The following is a 24,306-nucleotide window of genomic DNA, read 5'->3' on the forward strand; positions in this document are numbered from 1 at the left end:
TTTACACTACTGTGACTTAAAATAGCAATTTATACCAAAGGTACTTTGACTTTGCATTGACAGAAAGCTGTTAAAGTTCCTTCAGCTTTTATTTGAATCATGGCATATGTTAAAGGGCTTGCAGAGTAATTGTACAATTCCAAATAAAGAAATGTCTGTCAAAGAAAGAACTGTTGACTGTGTTAGTACTAGTACAAAAAAAGAGCACATTAAGAACCTTACCAAATCTTTACCTGAAATGAATGTAAAACAACAAAAACAAGACTTGTCAGTGTACTGTATAGGAAGGTATGGTGTAGAGCAGATGAACTCAGAAGTTCTGTGCTTTCAGCTGGGGATAGCACTCCCGTCATGTTGAGACTTTTGGATATCTTGAAAGAATACAGAAACAAAATTGGTTTGGTAGAAACTTGGGAAGTGTTTATCTCCTTAGAGCCAAAAGGACATGAAGAAGGGAGGAAGGATAATACCTCATGTGTCTCAACGGTGTGTATTATCAACAAACACCACTAATCCTCCTCTGTCTCTAACCATCCATGTTGAGTGGCTGAAGAGATGCACTGGGCACATTTTCAGAGACCATAAAATAAATCTGTGTGCCTTTACCTTGGAGCATTTGTACTTTTTCCTTGTGACATTCTAATGTAGTCCACAGGTGATAGATTATAGACAGATTGATACTTGGGTTCTTCTCACATTGGTGCATTGGCTGATGAACACACAAATCACTCAGATTATTATAAAGTTGGGGCAAAGTGAAAAGCCTGCCAGGCAAAGCAACAAAAGAATGTAAATGGCCTCATTCCTTTATTATAAGGTAAGGATGTGCTGGATGGAGGACTGTAGACACTTTAATCCCAAACTTGCTACAGCTGCAAGCCCACAGAGTTTGACAAAAATACAAAATGTCTCTGTGTTTGAAACCACAGGCACTCGCATAATTTGCTGTGTGAAGGAGAGACTACTGTGATGGTTAAAGGCCATCTTTCCAAACACTTAGAAACAAGAATAAGTAGTGTTATGCCTGTCTTGCTATAAGAACTGTGCACTTTTAGAAAAATAATGCTTTCTGATCATCCACAAATTCATAATCTTAGGACTCCTGGAGTGTAGATAGCAGTGGACCCTGTTGGCTTGTGGCATCAACAGAGCTAAGCTTGAGTCCCAGCTTCACTTGTTTTATAACCCAGGACATACTGCTTTAAGAATCTTTAAACTTTCTTTACTTGTAGGTAAAGTGGAGGAGAAGAAGAATGCCCACTAGGACATAGGATTAAGTGAGATAATATGAGCAAACATTTTGTATTCCTCACTCAAACAATTAATGCATCTATGGTAATAATATTAACTGCAACCACCATTATTATCTTCAGTGTCATCAGTACCTCTCTCATTTAATATCTTCATCTAGATGATTCATGTGATATTTCGCAAATTTCTTTTCCACTCCTGTTACTTCAGTTTTAGTTTCCATCTCCCTCCTGTATTACTATAGAAAGTCTAGGTTGACTTCACTGACTCATTTTATATCTCTAGAATTTATCCTCATACTTCTTGCTAGTTAGATTTCTGATATTCAGTCATTCTCATCTCCCTTCACTATTGAGTCCCTTTCAGCCCTCCCGTAGCCATTAGGACAACTCGGTTGATTTGACATGGAATGGAAACACACATACTTCTTAGAGTTTCCAGGAAGGGAATCTCTGTGTGGGTGTAAGCCTGTGTTTTGAATTGTCACAGGCTGCCTTTCACAGTCTTGGAGGAAGGAACTGGTGTCAGGTTTGCTTGCTGTGCCCTAGATGTAGGAGTTGGTCACTGAAATGCCAGCATTGCTACTGTTGTCCACTTTTATGAAAGAGATAATAATCTCAAAACTTCCAGCCTTCATCATACAGCTTTTTAGTCAAGCTAGTAAATATTTATGGCCATCCCTCTAAGCATTTAGTGAACTAAATGGACTTATTCTTTCTGAATGTCAGTCTGATATCTTTTTCATCGAAAGAAGTCTTGTGTTTACTATGGACTGGAGATTTTATTGAAATGTGATAGGAAGTATGCTCTGTCTGTTAGTTATTTTTATCTTATTTAGTCTCCACCATTATTTCTGCCTGTTTTGACAATAGAGAATTTGAGAATAAGGCTGATGATCAGAATTAGCTTCCCAGTAGGATTCAAGTCCCCTGTGGGAGATATCATTACCCAGGAGGGGATCCTACATGCCTGGGCTTATCTATATTTTCTTTGTTTCAAATGTGTGAATGAGCTCTAAGGTTATAGATCTGATATCTTTGTAGGTACAAATCCAGGTTTCATTTTCTATCTTATGGCATTAATTTGCATTTTCATATTTTGCATAGAGGTCAATGTGCTATTCTGACGAGAAAGAAAATCTTCTTTAAATTCTGGCCCGTTCTTCTAACAAGTTAAAAAAACTTTTTTTCTCCAGAGAAAAGAATTTTTCCAGTAGGGCTCTCTTGTATGTTAGATATACGAAGAAAAGATGCATAAAAATGTGAAGAATATGAATGAAAGAATAGTGCTTATAGCCTGTGTATAAAAAAGATTCCTTTTTCATGTTGTTGTAGGGAATATTTCAGATTTTGTATATATTTACTCTTCTTTCCATTTTAAAATGATTGTGCTGTGCTTTCTTCCCCAAGGTATTTACCATGTGAGCACTTTTGTGGAATGTAAATATTAAGGTTGATGCTTAAAGGTCATTTTTAAAATTTAAAACATCTGCACGCTTCTATATTTAAATATTTATTGAACAGAAGTTGTATAAGTTATATATGCTGGTGGGGAATTTTGACCTGAAATAGACCTTTGCTTGTAATGCTAACAAAGATTTAGAGAAAGCAGTACAAGGTTAGCACCTAGGAGTTTTTCCATTGTTCTTTATATTATATTGAATTGAATTTATATTATATTGTATTGAATAATTAAATAATATATTATACTGAATATTGAATCTATATATTATAGTGAATAATAGTTCAGATTTCTGTCTTTTTGCATTCATGGTTGTCTGTTCAGAACATCTAGAAAAGACCGCTTCAAGGAAGTAGATCAAGAGAGCAGATATTGGACAAATTAGACAACATATTAGACAATGACAGAAGAAATAACTGAGCTTTGTTGCTTCTTTGTCCTTAGATTTAAAACTTCAGATTAAATGCCTACTAGTGAAAGAAACATCCATTTAGTTACTGACTTTGGGTTTGCTGGCTTTGTTCGTTTTTCTTAATGATTCTCTTTCTAGTTCTCTTTATGGCATTAGTCATAGACTTGTTAACTAAGCAGAGGAAGGGATTTCAGATGGCTCTGATATCTTGCATTTGCTGTTTTCTAATTGCTTCTTTTTAAAAATGGATCTGTAATGTAAAGAAGCTAACATTAGAAAGATCATTTAGGAGGAATAGCTATGCCATTCGAATTAAATTGTTTGGGCAAAGACATAAGAGCAGACATAGGAAGGCCCTATAAATAAAAAAGAGCATTCTATTGTAGATTCAGAAGACATAGAAAGGAAGGAAGAAACTGGCTGGCATCTTCTGCTTCATGTTGAAGATGTTACCTTTTATATCTTTGTACTTCCTTGATTGTCACTATACCTGATGTATAGGTATGCATATATATGTATAGTTAGGCATAGTATCTGTCCAGTATATTTTTGTGGAGTAGCAAATATGGTATAGTTGTCAACAGATATAAATACTCACTTTACATTAAGAGAAGAGTAATAATTGCTTTCTTTTTGGTGCTGGTCCTTGGGCTTGAACTCAGGACTCTGTTCCTGAGCTCTCTCTGCTCAAGGCTAGTGCTCTAGCACTTGAGCCACAGCTTTTTCTTAGTTTATTGGAGATGAGAATTCAACAGACTTTCCTGCCTGGGCTGGTTTCAAACTGTGATCTTCAGATCTCAGCCTCTTGAGTAGCTAGGTGTAAGCCTGGCTTTGCATTCTTTTTTTTTTTTTTTAACAGACAAATTGCTTCCTTATTTATTTATTAATTTATTTTGGCCAGTCCTGGGGCTTGGACTCAGGGCCTGAGCACTGTCCCTTGCTTATTATTATTATTATTATTATTGCTCAAGGCTAGCACTCTGCCACTTGAGCCACAGCGCCACTTCTGGCCGTTTTCTGTACATGTGGTGCTGGGCCACCCAGGGCCTTATGTATAGGAGGGAAGCACTCTTGCCACTAGGCCATATCTCCAGCCCTGCATTCTATTAAGGACGTAGGGAGCACCAGAAAAATTAGGCAGATAATGTAACATTAAAAAGATGAACAATTAGTTATACAAGGAGTTTAATTTTGACATATCCACATGTGCATGTAATATACCTTGATCAAACTCACCCCTTTTTCACATTCCTTTTTCCTTCTAAACCAATTTCAATAATTTTCCTACATCAACATAAAGTATTTTAGTTCTCTTCTACTATCTACTATCTCTCCCTCTCACTATTACTCACACTCTCTGCAGGATGTGTTTCATCTTCCTAATATTCTTTTTTTGTCAAAGGCAATATTTATTGTTCAAAGAGTCTTCCCCATGATTTCCCACATATGCATATACTGTAATTTAATCAAATGCTCTCTCTCTCTCTCTCTCTCTCTCACACACACACACACACACACACACACACCTTCCCACACTTATTGATCCACTCATCCGTTGAAGGGCACCACGGCTGTTTTCATAGCTTGGCTCTTTTATTATGAATAGTACTGCAGCAAACATGGGTGTGCTTACATTGCTTTGAATAAATGTACTGGAGTGTTATTACTGAATTGATGGGTAGTTCTATTTTTAGTTTTCTGTGGAAAGTCCATACTGATTTCCATAGTGGTCACACTAGTTTACATTTTTACAAGCAACATATAAAGGTTCTTTTTCACTGCATCCTTGTCAGTATATGTTGTTGTGTTCTTCATGATAGCTATTTTGACTGGTATGAGATAAAATTTGTGTTGTTTTGATTTGCATTTCCTTTATTGCCAGAGACATAGAACATTTATTCAAATATTTCTGTTTGGCCATTTGTATTTCTTTTGAGAAATGGCTCTTCAATTTACTTGCTCATTTGTTAATTATTTTTTTAAATTTTGTACAGAGTTTAGGTTTATGAACTCCTTCTAGATTTTGATTATTAACACCTTATCAGATGTATAGGTAGCAATGATTTTCTCCTATGTAGCCTGTCTTTTAAGCCTAGTTAACTATTTCTTTTGCTGTGCATAAGCTTTTTAGCTTGATACATTCCTATATGTCAATCCTATTTGCTGAAGCTTTGGAGTTCTGTTCGGGAAGTTATTACTTATTCTCGTAAGTTCTAGTGCTTTTCCTACTTTCCTTTAATAGTTTCAAAATCTCAGGTTTTTCATTAAGCTCCTTGATCTAGCTTGGCTCTGATGGTTACTGCTTTCAATCCTAGCCCTTCAGGAGACTGATGTTTTCTATATAACACCAGCCTGGGCAGACAAGTCTGTGAGACTCCATGTCCAATTAAGCAGCATAAAGCTGGAATAGAGATGTGGCTGACATGGGAAGGCACCAATAATGCATGAAAGAGTATCAGGCTCTGAGTTTGGGACCCTGAGTTCAAGCCGGGTTAGACATTTTCATACATGCACATTTGTACATTTGACATTTTTGTCCATACATATTCACTCTGCATATTACTCTGTCTTGTCACCCCATACTCTTCCCTTGATTTCTTTCTGCTTTCCTAATAGTTTCCCTTCTACCTAAATATCTTTCTTATTTTTTTTGAAATTGCACATATAAAATAAAATCTACAATACTTGTCTTTCTATAAACTTATATTTATTTGAAGGTATAGCTTAATAAGATACAAATATCAAATATAGTTGTTTTAAAACTAAAACCATCATAATTGAATTTTCTTGTTGAATACTTCACTACTCAAAGCAGTATGACATTTAATGTTATAAGTAAGTTAACTGATTGTGCATACACAAGAATCTGTGTGCTAATTACAGATTGTGTGTAAGTGTTCCTCAAGAGCTAATTGAGTAAATGCTGAAAATATTCAAATTGAAACATGCTGAGAAAATACCCCATTGGGAACATTGATCAGCTGAAGGTTTATGAGCGATAAGCTATGAATGGCTTTTAGGTATCAATGATAAAGAATTAAATAACCATTTAAGATTGATGTGTTTGTTGTATGCTTCTCTGGAACAGCTATATTGCCACTTCAACAAAGAACAGACATGACTATATGGATTACATAGACTTATATATCCACAGTCACTTTTCATGACCCTCCTATTGCCTATAAGTTGACACCTAACACGCAAGCTCACACTCAAAACCTTTATTGATTTCTCTTTGCATGTTTTCCACCTTATCATGTCCTTCTTCCTTATTCCCATTAGCCAGTCTAGCTTTCCTGTTGGCAACTCCCTATAGTTCCAAACATGTTGCCATATATCTTACCTTGTTTATTTTGTATGTTCTGCTTTTCTGCCTAGAAATTTCCTACTTGCGACTTTCATTCTCTAAAAAAATAACATGAAAGTATTTATTGGTTCCTCTTGACATTTTACCATAAATATTCTAGCAGCAAACTTCTGAAACATAAATTTTCTACCTTGTAAGCAATGTGTATGAAGAGAAATGATTCACTCATTTATTAATCCAACAAATGTTGAACAAGAACTTACTATTGAAGAGTCACTGTTTGACTCTGGAGATATGAGTAAGCAACAAAGAAAAATATCTGCCTCCATGGGAATAATGGATTGATAATAAACATGTAGAATCTGGTCAGATCAGAGTACAAAGAATATAAACAAAAGAAAGGGGAAAGAGGCACTGGAGAGCACTGATAAAATGTACAGGGAAGGTAATTTCAAGAAGCTGCCAGTTGAGGTAGAGCTGAAGGAAGAGAGGGAACAAACTCTGGGAATATTTGGTAGAATAATGTTTCCAGAAGAAGGTAGTACGTCTGGGGGCTTAGAGGGCTTACTGTTCGTCAGAAATAGGAAAAAAGAAGTCATGGTAGCTGAAGTGCATAAGGACTTGTTGAGATCAGAAACGTTTCTTGTTGGCCATGATGTGGCATTTTATTTTAAGTCTGAAATAATACATGTTTTGAGCTGGACAATGGTACCTTTAACAATTCTGGCTGTAGAGCATATCCTGGGGTAGAGAAGAGAGACAGACAAAACTAGTTCTGAAGCCTTTGCAGCCATCTAAGTAAGATGTTATGGTTGCCTGGCCTGGTATGGAAGCGTTAGAATTACTGAGAAGTGGTAGGATATGAATGGTTCTGAAATTACAGCCAAGAGAATGAACTATTGGATTAGACATAGGGCACTAGACTAGAGCACACAAAAAAAGATTCTTTAGTTTTCGTCAAGAGGCATGGATCTATGTGTAGTTAGAGGAATGGCTGTTTGGAGCTGAGGAATTTTAAAGATTTATGGAATTATTAATTTGGTATTGTTAATTTGGAAATTGTTACTAGATATCTGCAAGGTGATATAAATAATTAGATGTGTGATTATGAAGATGAAGAAAAGAAAGAACTAGGAATATAAAATTTGGAGCATTCAGTGTACTAATAAGATTTAAATGAGATAAGGTAAGATCATTTCTGGAGGAAATATGGACAGAAATGGTGAGAGACCTGAGATTCTGTTACTGGGATATGTCAGTTTTCAGGTTGGGAAGAGGAGGCAGATCTGGCCGGTGAACTAGGAGAGACACAGGGATGTGTCATGTTTGTGTCTAGCAAAGACAGAGTTTGAGAAAGAAGGAGCTGATTATTTGTGACAGATGCTGCTGAGGAGTTCAGGGAAGGTGTGGAAATTGCCCACTGGAATTGGCCTTTTGGTGGCCATTGCTGATGTTCGTGGAAGGGAAAAGGCAGAAGTTTGATGAGAATGGATTGGAAAATGAATGGAAAGAGAAATAGTTGTGGTCAAGTACTCTTTTTGGGGGGAGAAATTTTATATAAAGAAAAGTAAGGAGGTAGAATTCTAGCTGGGACAGGTTGAAGGATTAAGGAAGCTTTAAGGTAAAAAAATTTTTTTGGAAATACAAAGAATCTCATTTCCTTTTCCTCTTTAAAAAAATAAATTAAGCTTAAAAAAGTCTCACCAAAGGCTTAAGTAATGCTTGCAGCTTTATAAACATAAGAAAATTATCATTGGAAGAAATATAGTTTATATTCCCTGTGGCACTAAAAGTCTTTTTTATAAGGTATTAGATCTGATTGTAGTTATCATGTGCTTTCTTCCTTTCAATTTTCAGATAGATGGGGTCTTTGAACTGACATAAAGCTGAATGTCCCTGTATGAGATTTTTTATACATTCAGAAGTATTTCAAAATAAAATTTTTAGAAACAACTTATAGTCTGAAATAAAATTGGTAACGTATTAATTCTTTTGAAATATCTAAATAGAGATATAAGAATCATTCATTTTCCAAGTAATTAGTCCTTCATAGAAAGGATCATTTCATGAGTATGCCAGAGATTTAAACTACAGTACTTAAATACTTGACAAAAACTAGCTGAAACATTTTACTTGATGTGTATATGCATAGGAAGTATTGGTTTTGGTTAAAATTAATTGAACACACAATTATATACTAATGTTTTTATGTAGGAAAACTATTTCCATTGAAACAACTCCGTCATGCTCTTGGAGTAATGCCATCTTACTTCTGCTTGTATATGTTGTTCTAACAATAACTAGTTTTTAACTAGTATTTCCATTTTCATTTTATGCTTATTGCACAAGTAGAATAATAGTTTCTTTTCCCTATACATCTACTACTAAAATTCAGTTTCTCTGAAAGGGAATACCAAAACCAAGAGACACAGGGTAAAAAGACAAACGACTACCAAAGCAATACTTGCAAAACTGTTTGGTGTAAATCAACTGAACAACTCATGGGGGGAAAAGAAAAGAGGGGGAGGAGGGGGGAATGAGGGAGGAGGTAACAGTACAAGAAATGTATCCAATGCCTAGCGTATGAAAATGTATCCTCTCTGTACATCAGTTTGACAATAAAATAAAATTTAAAAAATTCATTTTCTTAGCTGTGGTTCCTATGCTATCTACTCATAATATAGCTAGAGTGCCTGTGTACGTGAGGGGCAGAGGAGAGTGGAGAACACAGCACATGTGGATAGGTTCTGTTTCTACTCAGTTGTACATATCATGGGTGATTCAACAGCTCTTCATAAGCAAGCTAGTTATTTGTATATGTCTTAAAAGCCAGTTCATAGTTTCATTCCTTCCTTGATCAGACAGAACATTTTGTTTAGTGTTCTCTCAGAAGACAATCTTGCTTCCTGATTGACATCAGCGAGCATAAAACACCTCCAATTATTTTGATAATGTTTGCCTATCAATTTGGAAGTATTTATTTGAAAAAGTTATTGGTTGCAATTGGTGAAAGTGAATCTTGAAGTGTTTCCATTTTTCTTAATCTTATCTCTCAAAGTTTCTAGTGGAGGTTGGTTATGAATAGCTGATTTTCCTGTTGATAAATGTAAACTTCACCTCTTCAGGAATTTGCTTGGAGAAATTCATGCATTTCCTTTGTCTGTTCAGAGTATGGTGAAAGCTCTGCTCATCATTCTAATCTGTTCAATAACCTTTCCCCTACCTTGTTTTGCAGTTTTATTATGTAACCATGGGTTTTCAGTTCTGACTTGATAGCTTTATAGTGACAGTGGGAAAATACTGTCCAGAAGAAAGGAAGTAAAAAGGGAGAAGAAAAGAGAAAGGAAAATAGTTACTAAACTTTCTCATTACAGGTTAAGTTGAACTAGAAATAGCTTGTTTTACCTTTAATCAAAGGAAATCAAAGAAAACATGTTGGCATAGCCCTTTAGCCCTTAAGAAATTATTTGGCCAAGTACCATAGTAGCAGAAACAAGTAAAGATACTGGAGAAGAATTAGTAAACAAATGAAAATAACAAAACAAAAACACTAGTGGCCTTAAGGAGTGACTACTAAGGGCCTGACAGCCCCATGGCTCATACTGGTGGAAGTGACTGGCTTGCCTGAACCAAGAGTCATGAGTCGTGATGGACCTCATGTCACAATGTGAACCTCAAGATAGTGACTATCTGTGGTGTCTAAAAACTTAGCATCTGCTTACTCCTACATATAGATTATGTTACCACTTGGCTGTGAAGGCTCTTGCCTTGCTGAGCACTATTCTAAGCAGTTTGTATGCCTCTGTACAACCCTCCTAAGTATAATACTGTTACCATTATTATTATTAGCATAAGTAAGGAAGATTGTCCAAGGCCTGGATTGGGAACTCAGAGTTCCTAATGGAACTCATCTAGGTGTTTTGCCTCTGACTTGATGTTCAAGTTAGTGTTCCAATATACTTGTTTATGTTGTTCATCTTGTTGTTTTTCTCCTTATCAAATGTGTTTTATCTCTTGGGGTTTTGAGGTAAATTATCTTGGTTGTGTGCCAAGAAATACCTGAGCCAAAGTGGATCCATACCTCATTGTGGTTCTTTAAAGTCAGGTAATCCTGCTGGTGTTGTGGTTAGTTAGCACTTGGTCATAGAAATGGGAGTGGTGGCTCAAGTAGTAGTGTCAGCTGTGAGCAAGAAAGCCTAGCCAGAGCGTGAGCCACTGATTTCAAGCCCCATATGAGCATGGGGAGGAGGGAGGAGATAGGAAGAAGAAGAGAAAGAATCGGGGAGGAAGAGAAGGAAGGGAGAGGAGGAAGAAGAAGGTAGGAGGAAGAAGAAAAAGAGTGGAAGAGGAAAAAGGAAGAAGGAAGAAGAGGAGGAAGGAGGATGGAGGAGGAGAGATGGAGGTAGGAAAGAGGAGGTGGACTAGCAATAGGAGGAGGAGGAGGAGAGAAAGAGGAAGGGAGGAACAGAGAAAGAGGGAGGCAAAGAGAAACGTGTTGTGATGTGGCCATTGAGGAAGCAGCTGTACCTTAAGTGCCTGTTCTCAGCACCCTAAATGAGTAAGAGAAACAAGATTAATGGAGTCAGGTGCATGGGGGTAGATTGATAAAACTAAATAAATTTTGTTCTGTGTTGTGAAATATTTAAGTTGGATTTGTGTTCTTGAAGAGAAGAAAAGAGAAGTAAAATAGCTTTCAAGTTCCTCATGTTGAGTGGTTGCAGCAATTCTTGAAGCCACATTTTCCTTAAGGAATATGGCAGCAAGTTTGGTTGTCTGCATCCAGAGCAACTAGGAAAAAACATATCTTTGGACCATATGGGTAGGTAGTATATGCAAAGACCCTGGAGCCCATCTAAACAATCTTCCATCAGAGGGGAGAAAAGAACCCTTGTTCATGTGGGTTCAAATTCCAGAACTTGTTTCATTCTTCTGAGCTGTGCTCCTATGATATTACAAAGGCTTCTTTGTTATATTATCACTTTATATCCAGATATAGATAACAATTTTTGTGCCAGAGTGATCACTGCTAGTCTTTGGATATAAAACCTCCAATCTCCCTGTGCCTATGGAATCCCTTTGATTTTACTCTTTAGAACTTGATTACTTAAATTGAAAATCTGCCAATTTTGCTTGATCTTTTTGAAGGCCCACAGTTTCAACTCATATTGTATTTTTGGTCACACTTTCTATGGGAATTATTTCTTGTATTACATTTATTTGTGTAAATGTCTGTGAGAGCAGCAGTTATGTCTTATTCATTTTTATACCCCCCGTAGTGCCTAATACAAAGCTCAGTAAGTGCCTAGTAAATGAATAGAACATAGAGAAAAATCTTTTAAGAGTAAAACAGGGTTATTTTACAAGGCCTTCTTAGCATTTTCTTTATATACCTCATAACTCCCTTAGTACTTTTTTTTTTTTTACACTTTTTCCCAAATCCCCTTGCTCTTCTTTAACAACTCTTTTCTTTTCATGGTCAGGAGCCTTAAAAAGATCAGGATTTGTGCAGCAAACTTGATTTCAGTTTTATAGTTTCTGTGACAGTCATAACTAGTTACAATAGTGGTGATATTTACCAAGAATTTATGGATGGTGAAAGGGTATGGTACTTTAGGGTTGTGCCTAAAGTTTTAGTATATGCTACTACAGCAACTTGGACCCTGGGTTAAACAAATGGGCCAAAGCACTCAGACTATCTGTAGAAGCTTACACATCATGTGTAGTTAACGCTCATAACTTTCTCTTATAACCTCTAAGGAATGAATAACAAAGTGAAATTTAAGGCCTGTTTGTGGTTAGTATACATATATGTGTGTATATATATATATATATATATATATATAATACGAAGGGAGTTAAGTGTGTGAAGTAAAACCATTCACTTTTATTAAAGCCATCCTCTCTTACTCTGATATAAATCAACACCAACCTAACATCTCCCTTACTTAGAGTTCAAAGCAATACATTTAAAAATTATTTAGCCCTAGTTCTGCCATTGGTGTTTCATAGTAGCTCTGCATCCTAAATGTATACTTACGCATACATTTTTATGAAGGGAAAAAAAAGATTAATTGGAAGGATAAAATGGTGGAGTAGAAACAAGAGCTGAGCAGCTTTGTATTAGAAAATCAGGCATCTACCTGTGCTGTGGACCTCAGGCTGGGACACTACATCCTACCTAATCAGTGCCCTCTGTCTATTTCTCTTGTTTCTACTTAGGACCTGCCAGTGTCCCGATTTCAGTCTAGTGCTTCTCATGGTAGAGATGCCATTGCTTGCTGCCTCTAAGCTAACACTTTCTTTGCTTTGCCATCATTGAAGGTGGGAGACTGAATGTAGCTGAGCCTCAGAGAAGGAGGAATGGCCTAAATGGGATTTGTTGACCATCCTGGACAGGGCGCAATCCTACCTAGTCTGGAGTGAATGGTATAGAGGAACAGGCCACTCCAAACAACTGATTCTACTTCCTGTGGAACCTACTTCATTTTAATAAGCACTCAAGAAAAACATTGCACAAGAAGTGACAAAAACAGTTCAACTAGTGTTTGAGTGTTACATCATCACCATTTTCCTGGGTACAGAAAGGTGGTGGAGTTAGTGAAAACATCTCAGAGTTCTTAATATCCCTGTTGGCTATGTTTGTAGTGAACTGAACTAATTCCCAGTTATACCAATGAGATTGAGTTAGGCAGCACCTAATTCTGATTGCTTTCTATTCTTTGAGGGTGATGTACTTGTGCTTTTTGGCCTAAATTATACCAGTATTAATTTGAAAAGGTGAATATCAAAAAAGTGGCCACTTTAATTTCTGAGTTTCTTTGGTTGGTTATCCTTTCATATTCAGTTGTTTATGGTTGCATGATGAGCTTTGAAGGCTATTCTTTCCTATTGTCCCACCTCTTGTTTTATTTCTTGAGTATGTAAGATGAGACAAAGGAAACAAATTAATGAATAAATTTTGTTTTATTATTTTAAAATACACAGTAGATCAGCCACAGAATTTTCTAGATTTAAAATGTAAATGAAATTAGAATTATTCCCATATGTCTGTTTGACATCATTTTGGGAAGGTTTTCATCCTTTTGGAATTTTTTTTTCCATTTTCTAATTAAGTGAAGACTTACAAAGTTGTGATTAAAAGAAGTGAAAACTAACGTACTATTCTGAACTAGAAAAGTCTGTCCCCTTCGCAGCTAGTTGAAAAGTGTGGGTAAATTTTACAAGGTGAGCCTTAGTTTCCTCAGGAGCCTTTTGATAGTTGTGTGTGTGTACCCTCCATTCTCACTAGCTTCATGAGAAAATCATCAGTGCCTTTTGTTTTTCTTTTTGCTGCAACCGAGGGATTTTATGTCTGCCACTGGACTCTTACAATTTAATTAATATTTCTCAGATCATATTAGTTGTAAACACCTGCATTCTTTGATACTCTTCTTTTGTGAATGCAGATATAATAAAAATCACTTTTACATTAGAATTTTCTCTGTTCCACCCTCTTGGTATGTGGCATCACATCAAAGATACAGATTTATTTGTATTAGGTAGTGTGGGAATAAATGCTCACCTATTTGATATGACCCCTGAATAATTAATAAATATGTAAGTATACATGTCTATATATATACACATATATATACACACAGAGAAACCATATTTGAGGTATGTAGAAAATTAGTGTATATTGTAATGTGAATATGAGTGTTATGATTGAAGGATTTGAAATGTTACAATAGGAAGCAAAGACTGAGATACAGACAAGTTGTTACCCAAGATGACTGAAGATACAGCATGAAGGAATGAGAAAAATCTTTTAAGAAGGAGTAGGCTATAAACTTTTGCTAGAAGCATAAATGAACCTTGACTTGAGGTTTTTTGAAAGCCAGGTAAAAATGAGGCCTGCCTTTTTATTACTATGGTCTATCGACCTGCTCCCGTTATTAGAGTCATGATTCTTACCTGGCATGCTGCTTCTTATGTAAAGTCATTCTGCAGTGGCTCTATCTTGGGACTTTTAATTTGCAACCTAGATGAAGTTTATTATTGTGTTCTCTACCCCCCCCCGACATATTTTCTATAGTTTGCAATGTGCAGATTAGGATTTATCTGTAGTCATGAAACAGAGCATCTATTATATGCAAGATTGAGTCAAATCTGAAGACAATGTTAAGGATGAACATACAGATACAGGTATACAGTCTCACTTCTGAGTATTTAACCAAGAGATTTGAGATCAGCTTTTTGAGGGAATGTTAGAATTTCTAGATTTATTGCAGCTCTGTTCACAATAGCTGAGCTATGAAATCAACTTACCTATACCCTTAGAGATAAATGGACAGAGAAAATGTGGTATATGAAATAAAAACATTATTTGGCTTTTCAAAAAGTGAGAGACATTCTGTCATTTTCAATAACTTGGGTGGAGCTGGAGAAAATGCAAGGTGAAAGAAGCCAGGCACAGAAGGTAAATGCCCCATTCTCCGTTTTATGCAGAATCTGAAACAATTGAGCTCATAGAAGCAAAGAGTAGAGTCATGCTGACCAGGACTGTGGCTCAATTTTTGTTTACATGCCCCAAAGAGCTATCAATATCAGATTCTAGTCTTTTTGTTGTTTACCTTTTGTCCCATTAAACAATATATCTATGAAATGGTATTTAGGTTTTGCGTTTTTGTTTTTGGTAAGATTTGTTGTCTCTTCTTTGAAATTAAAACCTTTATTTCAAGCATTCTTAAGTCATTTGGTTTTGTACACATAGCAGTGTTCCCTAATAAAGATATTCTTCATAGCATGAACATAGTGATTAATTTCCTGTATCTTTGCCACTTAGCCACTATCTTTACTGCTGCTTTATGGGCAGCCATAAAGTTGTGTTTGGTTGACACTGCTTCTTCTCACACATTCCTTAAGCTCTCCATCCATTTTCAAGCTGCATGCATCCACAGAATTGGTTTGAACTGTCACCAGCACCTCTTACTATTTATTTATTCAGCAAGGACTGAGTGCTGTTTTAGTGGCTGGGGAGACATAAGAGAAGAAATACATAAAAGCCCCAGCTCATGAGATGTTTACATTCTAGTGAGGGAGGAAGATAAACAAATAAAGCACAATAGTGGACCATAGTGTGGTCCACTAGAGGCGGACTTGGAAGAGTAGTTGCCCTGAGATTCAGCTGACTCATAGGGAGGAGTCAGCCAAGTGATCACCCCAGGAAGAATATTCTAGGCAGATAGAACATCAAAGAAAAAGATGTCAGAGGCCGGAATTGGGAAAATTGTCCACTGTGACTAAACTCTAGTTTGACTGGTGCTGGAGGTGCCCTACTCAGGTCTGCTTCGATCAGTGTACACTCGACCTGTACATACACACATAACACACATGTGTTATAAATGCATATACATGCATATACATTATCATATACTTATATACATATGTATATACATCTATACTATATAGATATAGTATATCTGTGTACATGTATATACACATACATAGAAGTCTTTGTTGTCTAGGCCATAGTCAGTTGATGGTGGATGAAGGATACAAAAGGCTGTCCATCTTGCTTCAGAAAGGACTGATGTAGGGTGCAAGTGTGTCATCTGACAACCATCTTAAATGACTTATCCCCTCTTTGCCGTGCTTCCAAGTTTCCATGCGAGCATGCCACAGTAAATCAAGCAAGGATCCTGGCTCAACTTTGTTTCTAGGAAACCAGGACCCATGGCACACAAAAGCATTTTTGACTTTGATCCTGAGCTCCAGACTCTTATATTATAGTTGCCCATTCCACACTTCCACTTGTGGGTAGTAGAGATACCTAGAACTCAATGTGTAGAAAATTGATGTTTTCTCTCTCTCTTTCTTGAATATAGTACATTATGTAGATAAATATAAATATATTTGGACCTCATGTTCAGTCACTGATCAAGTTACTTACATCAAATATCCCTTACCCCTTTTATCTCTCCATCCTCAGTTCCATTGCTTTGTTTTAGTGTTATATCTAAACCTTAAACTCATATCTTCTCATGTGACCTCCCTTCTTCCCACACCTTCACCTCTACAAATCCATTTTTGTACTTGTTATAAAATGAAAAGTTGTATTTAGCCACCTGTAGTACTATAGGACCTTCCTTTTGAAAAAGACTTCAACAGCTTCCTGTAGGATACAATTTCTAAGATAGCATGGTTCATCGGTGCTTTTTTTGCCCTAGCATTGCACCACCTTTCCTTCAGCCTTTACAGCTGCTGTATGGAACCCTCAGTTGTTTACTCAGGATTTCAGGTCCAGATCTTATGTGAGTCTTCAGGTTCCTCAAATATTCTTCCCCAGCTGGCCTAGGCAGATACTAGGAGCTTCCATTTTATGCTACTTCCTGTGAGAAGTCTTAACTGAATGCTCTCAAAAACTTACTTTGCCCAGAGTGGTGGTACAGTCCTATAATCCCAGCATTCAGAAGAGTGGTCATGGATGAGCATGATGACTTGATACATAATGAAACCTTATCTCAAAAACAAAATAAAACTTATTGTATTATAGTCACTTATTTTCTTCTTCAATTTTACTTTTTGTTAGCATTATAATAGATTTTACATACTAAAACTCTTCATCATAATATTTCCATATATGCATATAATGGACTTTGATCATATGCTTTCTGTTTTTAAGATTTTTGTTGTTGTTGTTCCAGTACTGAGACTCAGGTCCTCATGCTCTCACTTAGCTTTTGTTGCCCAAATTTGTCTCTCTACACTTGAGAGATATGTTTCTGCTTCTGGCTTTTTGCTTGTTAATTGGAGATGAGAGACTGGCAGACTTTTTGTGCCTGAGGCTGGCACTGAATCATAATCCTCAGATCTCAGCCTCCTAGTTAGATTTATATGCGTAAGTCACCAGTGCCTGGCTTTAAGATCCCCCAATTGGTTTATCAATTAAGTATTTAGAGTTATTAGTCTAAATTCTATTTTCAAGTTAGATCTCATCTAATCATTTTACAATTTTATTCTGATTTCTTACAAACATTTGGTAATTACAGATAATCTCATTGTCCTACATTTGTATTTTTTCGTTCTTTATTTTTTAATGCTAGAGATTGAACCCCAGACCTTGTGGATGTATGCTAGCCAGGCACGCCAAGACTGATTTGCTTTATTTGTAAGCGCTCATTTGATTTCTTGAATGTAGAAAACGAGATTGTTTACATTGCTATACACAGCAATATATAATTGTTGAATGAACACATAAAAATAAAAGACATTTTATTGTGTTATGCTCCTTGGAGTTTTATCCAGGTTACCTCGATAAACACTTTCCATACCTTTTTCAGCCAATTTAATGGGAAAAAGTGATGAAGGAACTGTTTAGATGAAATGGCTAAGGTAACACGTATACCTTAGATTATTTGGGGAGGGGCAGGGGAATATTAAAAGATAGAAGAGAGAGGTTGTCTAAGAAAAAAATTGAGCCCTAAAATATGGAGTTGGGAAATTCATTAATTATTTTAGATATTTATTTAATATTTGCTAGATACTTGTCCTTATCTTACATTGGATAGGGGAATTAAAAGAAAGGTACAATTGAGATGGTTTGCTCCTAATGGCCCTTAAGTGGGACAATTTCCTAAAGCCTATGACTAAGTCCTAACAATTCAACGAAGAAGTACTGTTGGTTCTGAAAAGAGTATTTGTGGGTAGAGGGATGAGTACAACCACAATCTCAAGTCTTCAGAGATATGGTGAAATCAAGTCCACTCTGCAGAAAGGTCCTAGAATGCTTCAATAGTTTTCAGATATTAAGAAAACTTTATTTCTTGGCTTTTATGTACATATTTGCATTTTAATAAGAGCTTTTTGAAAGTTTTTTTTGGATGACTTTTGTGTTTTAGGGGAGAAAAGTTGAATTATCTTCTTGGTGCCATCCAAAAGTGGTAGAGGTGAAGATAAATTTCCAGTATAGAAGAGAGGAGGAGATTAAAACCAAGTAGGGTAGAAGGGGAACTACTTTGCCCTCAGCCTTCTGATCACCATTGTATATTCAAGCTCTGGGAGCTTGGGGAATAGTTATTACTTATTGATACTATAACTACTTCCTATTGTGTCTTAGTTCCTAAGAAAGTGAATATTTAAGAAATCAGATTCACGTGTAACTTTTGTATTTCTTGTCTGAGGTTTCTCAGTTTTGTTGTTGTGCTTTTAATTTGTGTTTGTGTTTCTTCAAGGGCACAATGCAGATCAACCACTCTCCTGTAGGGGTCGCTAAGAGAGTAGTAGTTTGGCATTCTTCCTTTGCCACCCAGCACCTTTTTGGCATGACATGGCACAATTTGCCTAAGGATTGTGAGATCTGGTTTGTGTTAGTGTTTTATTTTTGAGAGTGGTATGAAGTTTGAGCCCACAGAGAATTCTGCAGGCTCATCAATTATGCATTCTTCTCAGTTTGGTTCTATAACTGCTACACCTGTGCATTTTTTTTAACCTCATATATTTGGTGCATGGTTATTCTAGAGTTCTCATTATGGCTCATTTGCATATGACAAACCTATGCACATGATCCATTAAAACCATTTCCCCTACTTTTCCAGCATTCATGATGATAGCCTAAACTTGGACTTCTGTAGGATCTTAGATTATTATTTAATGGGCTTGTCACTCAGGTCACTTACTAGCTTTTCCCCCCTGCTTTTTAAAAATTGAATTGAGCATAATGAGGTGCATCCCCTTGATTAAATGTTTTTCCTCCTATGCAATCACCAGTAGCTGTTTGACTCCCATTCTGTATTCTTTTGAAGCAGCCTGCATTGCAAATCAATATCTTTCTGAGGAGTCTGTGTTGTGAATTGCCTGGACAGCATATGCACGCTTACTTTGGCTGCAATGCTGCTGCAGCGCCCGGTTACTCTGCCTTCCTGGGAACTCCACAGGCAAGTCCATCGTGTTTGCAGGAAAAAATAAAAAAGAGGATTTTTTTTTGGAGGGGGGACTGAACTGTTAAAGCTGTTGATACTGGATATTATTATGTTCTTTGTGCTCTTCTGAAACCATTTTTTTTGGTTTTACTCCACGAGATCAGCTTCTTATAAGTGATTTTCTGGATTTTTTTTCTTTTGCTTGTGCTTCCCCCTTTCTTGGTTGTAGTACGGCCATACCATTTCAGCTTGCTAGTGCAGAAAGATGTGAATTTTGTTGCTGTACGAGGCTGGCCTGGTGCAAGCACGTTGCTAGAGATATGTTAAAGAGTTCCAGGTGAATCAAGCCTGAGGGAGACAACAGCAGAACGGTAAGACGGAGCATGCCTAAAATTATAGCAAGGGTTTAATTTGGAACATCTCAGCAAGTCTGAATCCTGACTCACTCATTTACAACTTGAAAGGATTCATTTTATGCATGTCATTTTACTCACTCTCTTCTATTTATCTGCCAAAACCATCACAGATTGATAAAGAGGTATTTAAATTAGGGACCTGACAAGGAGGTTACTCATGAGAGGCTCCGAGGCACCCTAGGCTTTTGCTTATAGTTTGTAAACAGCAATAGCAGTGATGAGGAAAATGTTCAGAGACTGCTCTTTGCCTTATCTGAGTCTTATTTCTTTGGAAACTAGTCTTATTTATTATAGCCTGAAGAGATTGTTTTGACTGGCTATGCTTGGCCGAATGCCCTCTGAGTCAAGCAAGTGAAGGACAGGAGAGCACTTTTTTCCTGTGATGTCCATGAATTTAGCTGGATTGTATCTGAGTGGAATAAATTACCTCGAATATATTTAGGGATCTGGGGCTTCCTCCCTGCTCATCCCAGCCTCTCCCCTCCCCTCCTGGAGCACAGAAATGCACCTGCTCTAAGTGTCTGCTGTGGAGCAGAGGTCAGTGTGCTGGTATTTTGCATCATTACACCTGTAGTGGTTATGCTTTCATGTAAAGAAGTGCTCATCCTTCATGCAGTTCTGCTTGAAGTGCTGGCTATCCTAGTGGACAGTTAGCATTTTGGATGCTGATGGAGAGCCTCTGCATGCCTGAGAGACCAGGGCAGCAGACAGGCTACTCCACAAGGATGCTTCCCCGCTCTTAAAGAAGATAAAAATCAAGGGATTGAAATGTAAACATTGACGCTACCAAGGTTGAATTTCTCTTTTCTTTCCTAATTGGCACACAGTATTTGGTAGTGAGGGGGTTTGAAATTGAAGGGCATGTTTTAATATTGTTCACAGTGAAACTAATATATTGTATAGTCTTGATGAGTTTCTATAGAGCTACCTATTATATAGGTACTAAATATTAAGGATGTAAGTATTTGATTATTTGTTTATGTATTTTGTGCTTTAAACATTCTGCTTATGTATTTGTAACTTGGTAATAAAGGTGAAATATTAATGTAATAGACTGAATATTTGTTGAGAAAAAAAATCATCCAACTTAGATGTTGGCTGTAAGGTTGTTGTGTATAATTTTGTGACACAAATATATTTAAGAAAGAGTACTTCATTATTTGATAGGCTAATTGAGAGAAATATTCGTAGCATGTCATCATGCAAAATAAGTAATTTCTGGAGGTGAAGCTTTACATATACTTCTCTATTTATTCTACTGTTTACTATAAAGGTTGGATATTTGTTTTTCGGAATGAATATTTGAATTTCTACCAAAAGAGAGTTGAAATCCTTTTTATTTTGATTGTTTATTTCCTAAAAACATAAAGATGAGGTACACGCTGTTCTTTCAAAAATTATTTAGGTGGTGTGCTAATGTTTGCTGTTTCTTTTTCTAAGGGTATATTTGATATGTTCTAGCTGTTTATACTTTTGCCTTCACTTTGGGCAAGCTGTGAGGCTTATTTTTTAAAAAATTTTTCTAATAGAAGGAAATGTGCATCTACAAAAAGTAATTTTTAAAAGGGGAACAGTAAAGAAGTAATGTGACATTGATTCTGTAATTTTATTTTCCCCGCTCTGTACAGACATTTATTAGCCATCTACTATATATAAAACATTGTGGAGCATGCTGTGAAGGAAGCACGGAGGAAATAGAAAGAGCTTAGACATAGTAGTAGTATTAGTGATTCCCCTGGAATATGCTCCATCATACTTTCTTATGAATACTAAATTAGACCTTTTTTTAAAGTACTATATTTCCTGATTAGGAGAACCTTACTTTGTAGCACTCTTCTTACTCTTTTAGACATGTGTTTGTTAAATAGGCATTTATGGATAGCCTACTATGTAATGGTGATGAATAAAAATCGATCTGGCCCTTGTCCTCATGAAGCTTACAGTTGACTTGTTTTTTATTTTAAACTATTTCAAGAGAAATTCTGTGGCAAAGTTTTAATTTCATTTCATTTTTTTTTCTATTTTGGTAATCATGAAGAGATACTATTTACTACTTCAGTTGTCTAAATGGTGTTAAGAGGGGCCGGGAATATGGCCTAGTGGCAAGAGTGCTTGCCTCCTATATGTGAAGCCCTGGGTTTGATTCCTCAGCAAACGTCCAGAAGTGGTGCTGTGGCTCAAGTGGCAGAGTGCTAGCCTTGAGCAAAAAGGAGCCAGGGATAGTGCTCAAGTCCTGAGTCCAAGGCTCAGGACACAAAAGGAAAAAAAATGGTGTTTAGAATATACATTATGTAAAAGTGACCATTTTGATAATTTGAAAAATGCACTTTAGTGGCATTAACTACTTTTGTACTTTGCAGTCATCACCACTATTCAATTCTGAATTGTCTTCATCATCCCAAGTAAAAATTGTGTTTCAGGTACCTCATTTCATATCAAGTTTCACAGGCCTTTTGTTCTGGATTAGCGTATTTTCAGAGTTCATTTATACTGTAACATGTTTCAGAATTTCATTACTTTCTAGTGTGTGCTTTGATTTTTATATGGAAAAGACAACATTCTCCTCCCCTAACTCCTTATTATATGAGGTTACTAAAAAAACTTCTGACTTAGACATCATAATTGGTCATTTAGAGCCAAACAAAATAATATCATAGGCATTTAGGGAAAAAGGCATAGAAATTCATAGAAACAAGGCATAGAAATCCAAGGAAGGAAAGATGGATATATTGTTTAGACTTTTGCTATATCTTGGTAATTGAGTATGATAACTGCTGAGATTTTTACATCTTTTCTTAGCTGATAAAGAACTCAGTGAGGAATTGGGCTTTTTTTCATAATTAACATTCAGATTTTACTCACTGTTCTTCTAGTCCCTTACTCAATCTAACTTCTATAATTGAAGACTGGTCAAAACCCCGTTCAAGTCATTGAATGTCCACTAGAAGCTATCTTTCACTCCCAGTTCCTGTTTTCAGTAGACATTCAACCAGAAACCCCCAGACATCCTCTGAATTATCAGAGAAAACACAAGAAGATATAAGAATGATGCCATACTTGGAAGATTTCCACTGTATGATGAAAGACTAGCTTCATCAATAGTTTTTTCTCTTTCTTGAATTTCTCCCTGATTCTGCTTCTCTTAATTCAGATGGTTTTTCTGACCAGGTATACTTTTGAGAAAGCCTCTTAGCTATCAATTTCTTTGTCAAGTGATTTGATGATTCCTAGAGTAGATCAGTCAGCATTTTATATTCAGGCTTTGAATTCCCTGTCCAGAGACCCAAACATATATGGAAAAGGAGTCAACATGTTAACACCTATTACCTGAGTTGTTCCATCTTCCCAAGTAGCCTGGTCCTACTTAATGAGTCTTATTGCTTATTATCTTTCTGTTTTTCTGTATGGCCTGAACTTTGATATGAAAATGATTCAGAATTAGATTAGTTAAATGTATGTTGATTGAGTGCAGGGTTCCAGGGTGGGGGTAGTAGGGCAATACAGAAGATAACCACAGGGCAGTTACTTTGTACTGGTGACAAGCTGCTTTTTCTTTTACATAAGAAGGGATGAAAGGGAATGGAGAGAAATATTTCAGGTCATATCAGTCCTTTGTTTATTTCTGGTAGTATGTAACTCTCTGGAGATATATAAGACAGGTAACAAAATGGTCAAGAGCTTATGCTTTGTAGTTTAAATCCAATAATCCTCCTCTGCCATGTTTCTTATCTGTGTGGTCTTGTATATACTGCTTAATTCCTATGTACTTTAATCACCTGTAAAATGGATACATCCTTATAGGGGTTGTTGTAGAGATTGAGAAACTATTTTAAAATGGTTTTTCTTTGTAACCATGACAGGTGGCTAGCTGATCATCACATGTAGAAGTTTCAGTTTCCATCTTTTTTTTTCTAGCACTGCATTATATATTGCTAAAGACCCAGCACCAATTCTTTCTTTCTTCCTTCCTTTCCTTCTTTCTTCCTTCCTTCCTTCCTTCCTTTCCTTCCTTCCTTCCTTCCTTCCTTCCTTCCTTCCTTCCTTCCTTCCTTCCTTCCTTCCTTCCTTCCTTCCTTCCTTCCTAGTCCTGGGGCTTGAACTCAGGGCCTGAGCACTGTCCCTGGCTTCTTTTTGCTCAAGGCTAGCACTATACCACTTGAGCCACAGCACCACTTCTGGCTTTTTCTTTTCTTTTCTTTTTTTTTTTTTTGGCCAGTCCTGGGCCTTGGACTCAGGGCCTGAGCACTGTCCCTGGCTTCCTCTTGCTCAAGGCTAGCACTCTGCCACTTGAGCCACAGCGCCACTTCTGGCCATTTTCTGTATATGTGGTGCTGGGGAATCGAACCCAGGGCCTTATGTATACGAGGCAAGCTCTCTCGCCACTAGGCCATATCCCCAGCCCCTCTGGCTTTTTCTATATATGTGGTGCTGAGGAATAGAACTCAGGGCTTCATGTATGTGAGGCAAGCACTCTACCAGTAGGCTATATTCCCATCCCCCAAATTTCTTGATTATAAAGCACTACAAATATTTCTTTGAGTTAGTGCCTAATGTAATAGC

The 24,306-nt window shown here is 36.7% G+C and overlaps 1 protein-coding gene across 5 annotated transcripts in view; it reads left to right on the forward strand.

Annotated features, from left to right (window-relative positions):
- Positions 1-24,306, forward strand: part of Cdk14 (cyclin dependent kinase 14) — a 511,316-nt gene that overhangs the window by 71,177 nt on the left and 415,833 nt on the right. Inside the window, exon 1 of one of the 5 annotated variants that reach the window (XM_048339986.1) lies at positions 19,155-19,701. The exons of the other annotated variants lie outside the window; for them this stretch is intronic. The gene's annotated coding sequence lies outside the window, so the exon portion shown is untranslated. Of the gene's footprint in view, positions 1-19,154; positions 19,702-24,306 lie in introns of those variants that run through there. 5 annotated transcript variants of the gene reach the window in all.

Source organism: Perognathus longimembris, chromosome 2 (assembly GCF_023159225.1).
Source record: "Perognathus longimembris pacificus isolate PPM17 chromosome 2, ASM2315922v1, whole genome shotgun sequence".
In the NCBI taxonomy this organism is placed as follows: domain Eukaryota; kingdom Metazoa; phylum Chordata; class Mammalia; order Rodentia; family Heteromyidae; genus Perognathus; species Perognathus longimembris.